Below are 6,713 nucleotides of genomic sequence, written 5' to 3' on the forward strand. Positions count from 1 at the left end.
TCATATAATATTATATTAATTAAATTAATTTTTATTAATTATATAAGTACATGATAAAATCTAACAATAAGTGACACGTATGTGTGTGTCCTTGTATTTTCATTAAAAATCTTTCTATTTCAATCCAAGTGATATATAATAGCAGCTTTACATATTATTATTATTTTTTTTAAATAAATTCTATTGTTAGATAAATGCACTTTCTCAATCGATAAAACTCCAGGCTTTCTACTGCGCCATTAATTTTCAAAATCCTTCTTTTCACGAAAGTTCAATCTCTTCAGACTGTGACAGATTTTAAAAATGAAGATGCGACATGTCGGGACAGCTTCACGAAAATATACTTGTTGTTGACAAATTGATTTGTATTTTGTCCAGTGTTCCCGTGGGAAACGATGATTTCGCATTTCACGATCGTCTTTTACCGGTGCATCGACCAGAGAGGGCACGCGCTATTCTTTCGAGCGCGTTAGCTTTTTACATCTTTTTGCTTTCGCTTTTGTCGACGTATCGCGCACGAGATGTAACCTACATTCAACGAGAAGCGAGCGATAAAATACATAGTGTGCGTATTGCATCTCCATAACGTCGAAGCGAGAGACGCGGAAGAGAAATGAGATTGGAGGCTGCATAAGGCGATACGTCCGATAAGTTTTTTTTACCGCATTTAATATATTCCTGATCTGCGATCCGTTAACCAGGTGAATGCCTGTCGTCGGAACAGTTTCCACTTTTTATTAGTTTTTACGATTGAAACGAGGAAATTGAATTCAATTTACATACACCATCGAGAAAGAAGAATGATGGAGTTTCGTACGAAAGTGCAAATATTCGGCAAACTATTAGAGCTTCCATTTCGTATGGTTTCTGTTTTCTTTCTTCTTCTTAAAAAAAAAGACGATATTTGTAAGATGTAACAATCGTGCGAGTTTTTTTTTTTTTTTTTTTCAAAAAGTTTTATTCGATAAATGGATTAATTCTGTAACTAGAATGAGACGAATTTTTTTCGTATCTAAAATTCAAATGAAAAACGTCGAAAAACTTGTGTATCGGCTACTATCGACGTACTGTCTGTATATCCACACGGGATCATATATCCGTACGAAGATAGGTCGATATTTTCCACGCGACCTTTCGGCCCGGAAAACAGTCAAAAATATATAGAAACGAACCCAAATCCCCGCCGGAGAATAGAGAGCAAAAGAATGGGCACGAGAGAGTTGGGAAGCCGCGTTCCCAAGCTTTGCCGGAGCACTCAATTTTTCAATACCGCGAGCGAGAAATATGCGCTTCTCCCGCTATTCGCGTATTTATATTTGCATCGTCCCTTTTTTGGTTAAACGTTTTTACACACGAGATTGTGTCCCTCCATCGGGGAACAAACAGAATATCATCGAAAATAGGACGCAGTAATTAGAGACCAGTTTGCATTCAAAGTTAACCGCGTTCGAAACGAGAGCGCTTTTGTAAGATCGGCTTTAAAAATAAGAAGAAACCGTAAAGCTGACAGAAATGAAAAATATGCACGTAATATACTTTGCTTTTCTTTTCGAACCGACTTTCCATATCTGCCCTCTCGGGGAATAAAACAAAATGACATGACTACTAATAAATATTACGATAATGGAACATTTCGTCGATAATCACGATTATTTCAGTTTAAAATAATTCGAGCTGCGTTTTTTTTTTTACTATGAATTCGATTAAATGATACAATTTATTCGCATATTGAGATATTTTAAAGAAAAACCTATAATTGATCTTTCCGCCAAGGAAAAGAGAGAGCTCGCAGATTTAAATAATCTGTAAAAAAAAAAAAAGCTCGATCAGAAGCCGCCGGTATATGTATTCCAATAATACCGATTCCGGTTGTATTTAACGCAAACGACATTATAATGATTATGTAATAACGACGTGATTCCTCTTCTGAGTTCGTAGCGAAAGAAATGGAAAATCGATACTATCGCGAAACAGCCAGGAACCTCTCTCGCCATTTGTGAACGGGAAAGCGAGGAAAAGGAAAATCGGCTGCACGCGGCTGATAATATTCAGATACTTCACGTCGTTTCTTCTTGTCGACTTCAGTCGAAATTGTATATCGTTCTGCAAAAATGAAATAAATCCTCTTTCTTCAACTTCTAGTTTTTAAAATATCTTTTTGCAAAAAATTAATAAACATAAGTAGTACTAATTAGAGATTATGTGAGCTTTTAGGCTATCAGCTGTGTTTTTGTTATTCGTTGGAGCTTACGATATAAAAGTGAATTCATTAATTCACGATCTGTGAATAGACATTATATTCACATTGTACAATCCACAGGCTTCTACTTGTATTTATAATTAAGTATTCGAGACTAACGTTTCAGTTTAAGACACTCCTATATTCGAGTGAGTTATAATACCCACATAAGTACCTACACGATATATATATATCCGGTTGGATTTCGGTGATGCCAATTTATAGGACGTACGGAATCTCATGCGAGAGATAGCATTATCATCCATGACTTTTTCGCTAGAGGGAAAATTATTTTTAAAAAAATCGTACTTTGAAATTTCACGGATTTGAGGACAACTCGCACGCTGTGGCTTTCTGCTCGTAGTTAACTGAATTGCTTTCGGACTTGTGCGTAATCCTATTATGATTACCGATTGGATTTTGGCTGAGGAAAAAAATTGCTTTCGAATGCGTAGAATCTGCGGCCGTTAAAGCGTCGCCAATATCCTAGAAATTGCTAAGCGTCGTTTCTCGTTTAACACCTGGAGAGGGAAATTCGGAGGTTGAGAGAAGATACGGGAATGCACCGCAACGCGAAATCCTTTAATCGCTTTTTTCTTCTACGCGCATTTGCGCGTAATCGGGCGTGAATTAAACGTGAAGAGCTTGGCGCTATGTTCGTTCGTTTTTAACGAAAAGTATTTTCAACGCGCAGCAGTGGTTTAGTTGATCGCATACATTTTCAATTGTAAAAAGAGAAGAAGAGAGAAACAGAACAAAAGGTGTATCGATACTGTAAAAGGGCTTAAGTATTTCGCTGCATTTTAATTGTGTCGGACTATCGAACGCATTCTGTTTCGTATTTTTATTTTGTAAAAGAGTTTGAAAGACTCAATAAACAGAAACATATTTGAAAGGAATATACGACAAACATAATCACTGACTTCATTTATTAAATAAATCAAAATCTCCCCCTCCTGTGTAGCATCTTTTACAATTTTAACTGCTTTATATTTGATACAAGAAGCGAGAAGATGCGTTTATTATATATATTCTCTCTCTTGAAGAGTATATATTAGAAATAAATTAAATAACGTTTTATTCTTATATAATGAATTTTTATCTTTTTCAATGCTGTAATTTCTTTATTTCTCCGTTTAATGTCACAATGATACAATCACAAGCTATTACAATTTTTCCTTTCTGTTTCTCTCCTCTTATTGTTTCTAGTCAGTAAGAGCCGATTCGTCTTGCCATGCGATGCAATACGATAGACAGTTGTCGATTTGAATCTATCCAGATCAACCTATGCTACATAGTTTATGGGACGACGAAGGATTCTTGCGAGGAATATCCGACACACGTGTGTCAGAAATAGTCGCCATAAATAGGGATTTCCGTCGTTGGATCGATCTCTCGTCGAAAGATAAAGATACCCGTTGTAGCTTCTATCGTGATTTCTCTGGTGAGCAATGTGCCAAATTGTTTATCGGTTGTCTCGCCAAATATAAGTTGGTCACCTAATAATTTAGCAGCGTTCGACACAGAATTTCGTTCGAATCGTATTTTCGATTATAAGAATAAAAGAAAAAGATAAAGTCAGAGATCTTTGCACTCTCCATTTAATAAAATTAGTGTAAACAAATTATATATACACACACACACATATATATATATATATATATATACATATTTAAATCTCTAATCCTTCACCAGTAACGTGAATTTTAATTCTTTCGTCAACAATAGAAATCTTCAAGAAACAGAGCAAATTTTTTACTGTTCCCGATTATAAAAATATGAAAAAATTCTCGTGTGTACTTCTCAAAGCTTTAACAACGAATTTTTATCATCACAGAAGTCGGATTATTTATTTTTTACAGATTTAAATTTATCTGTTAAAATTCATAATCAAAATGATACCTTTACAGATCCTAGTTGCCGGGGAAAATTAATAACGATACGATATTATTAAATAAATATGAATTTCTCGAAGCAATTCAAATGCAACGGAAAGTCCAAAAATGTCAATATAAAAATGTAACATTCTTGAATAGCATCACATCATTATTATTCAACAAATATTGTTGCAAAAGGCTTTCAAAGAAATGGAGATCGGAGCAGCATCATATCGGATTCAATCAACGTATTCACTGTTCCACGCAGCTCATGAAATTTTCCTTTTGTACACAACGAATATGTTAAGCGACACGATAGTCAGAGTAGCGGAGCATTCTTATACAATATCAGCATCCTGTACATCATATTCCGATCAGTAGTGGGGCGTTTTATCGACCTATCGATCCGAATGTGATTAAACGAGGGATAAAACAAGGGCACGAATGACATTTTAAGGAGGGTAACGGCACCGTTCGTCGATGAATAATTCAACCGTTGATTTGCACGACTCAGTGGAAATGTCGGATTCGATTTCGACATCGGTTCTGTCGCTCCCTCGTGGCGTCGATCGGCGCGCTTAAAATGAGCTTCCACCGCGCGCTCATAATTCGTTCGCGATGAATAAATGACGCAGGATGTGCCTGTCGCTTAAAGTTACCAGCCGACGGTTTTTTAACTGCAGACCGGCGACAAATTGGAATCGATTTTTCCTTGGCCATTTTCTCATCGGTATCAGTGTTCCAACGGTTTTATTATAACGCTAGGAAAGAAATAAAAAATAAGAAATGTTACATAAGACATTTGTGGAAGGAAAAGATTAAAGTTTAATATCTAATCAATTTAAATTCTCTCTCTCTCTCTCTCTCTCTCTCTCGCTCTCTCTTGAACAACAGTTTTTTTTTTTCTTGAAGAATGAAGTTACAGAGAGGCATATCATTAGGTTGAAATATACGGACAGGCTTCGGCGATAAGCGTACCGGAAATTAGAATTCTAATTTCCGTTTGATCAAAACGCGATTCCCACAAGTGTACTCGTCTCGCGCATCAATGCGCGCTGCATATTTCAACGCGAATATTCACGCGGTCGCGATATGACGATATTTCATTTCATGTGCGCAAAACGAGCGCTCTCATAGAGTTTTAACGCATCATGAGTTAATTAGGTCCTGAAGAGCACCGCCGGCTCGGCGACGTGCGATTTTTACGCTCTCGAGGTATTCGCGCCTTTCTTCCACCGAATTATTTATTGCCGTCCGTTTATCTTCACAAATACGTCGACAAATATAAATTGAGAGATAAAGAAGCCGTTCGAAGTCTAACGTCGCAGCTCTTCAGCTTTTTTTAACGTTATACTTCTCGTTTCACGCGATACTTCGTAGTAATTTATCGGATGAAAATTTACCACATTTCATTTCGTTAATGAGCTCAACAGGTGCGTGGAGAATGAATATCGACCGAAGATTGTGAGGCCTTTTAATTCCGCGGTTGCTTGACAACAGTCCAACAGTACGTTCCTATCGGTGAAATCCGTTTTTAATCGAATTATGTAATATTCGTGTTTTTCCAGTCTTCCGGTCATGAAGTCAAATCGCGAATGAAGAAGGAAAAAGAGAAATGAGAGAGGTGGACTTGGTAGATTAAGCACGAAACTAGCACAGACGGGAATCCAAACTGGAGGAATCCTCCGATTCTTCTCAGAGGAAATGAGAATCGTGGAAGTGAGAAGACAAGGGAAGAAGATGTGCTTTTGTACGCTTTGAGCGAAAGAGAATCTCATTGGAAACGAGCACCTCGACGAAAGTACGTTTGACATAAGAAGATGGGAGAGTTCTTCTCCCAGTTATTGGCTTGACGGCTTCAAAAGTTTTATAGTTCGTTCTATAATTAACGCGAGTAGAATTGCAGTGATGCGTTTAATAATAATAACAAAATACATGCGTCACAAATTTTTAATTTTAATAACAAATGCCTTTGATGACAAAATAAGAACTCAATCCCGTATTAAATTTTATCATATGTTTTGTACTTAAAAAACAAAAATAGGAATATTAAATTCTCTCAGGATGTAATATGATTTTTTTCATCGTTATAGTAATTAATTTAATTAATCATCAAAGTAATCTTTTTAATGCTCCTCATTGATCTTTTAATTCTAAATGCTCTGCAGGAATGTGTTCATAAAAATATCCAAATTAAATATAAAAATGTCAAAATCAGTGAAAACGAGTTAACATTGAAAAAAAGAGACGACAATAAAAAAGATTATTATTAAAATAAAGAGAAAATGTATCAAAATAATTTTGGATTTCGCAGATCGATATCGTTTTATTGAGAGTTAATCCAGAACCAATTCGCTTAACCGAATAACTTTTTGTCATATATACTCACCCCACTTCGCCCAATTTGACCGTTGGTCTTGGATTGGTTCCGGAATAGTAATCGTGGTAGGTAATCGCGAGACAACGACAAACAACGGCAATCCCGTCGTCGAGAAGCGGCGCAACCTGCCGAGATTTAATTGGCCGTTAAACGATCGTTCGCTTCAGCTCACGAGCAAACCGAGATGCTCTCACTCTTCGTTCAATTAACACTAATT

General features: G+C 36.4%; 1 protein-coding gene across 1 annotated transcript in view; it reads right to left on the reverse strand.

Annotated features, from left to right (window-relative positions):
* Positions 1-6,713, reverse strand: part of LOC108745707 (protein-tyrosine sulfotransferase) — an 84,606-nt gene that overhangs the window by 15,920 nt on the left and 61,973 nt on the right. The window contains exon 3 of the mRNA XM_018482014.1: positions 6,506-6,621. The gene's annotated coding sequence lies outside the window, so the exon portion shown is untranslated. The remainder of the gene's footprint in view (positions 1-6,505; positions 6,622-6,713) is intronic.

The sequence above is a fragment of the Trachymyrmex septentrionalis genome, unplaced genomic scaffold, assembly GCF_001594115.1.
Source record: "Trachymyrmex septentrionalis isolate Tsep2-gDNA-1 unplaced genomic scaffold, Tsep1.0 scaffold148, whole genome shotgun sequence".
Taxonomy (NCBI): domain Eukaryota; kingdom Metazoa; phylum Arthropoda; class Insecta; order Hymenoptera; family Formicidae; genus Trachymyrmex; species Trachymyrmex septentrionalis.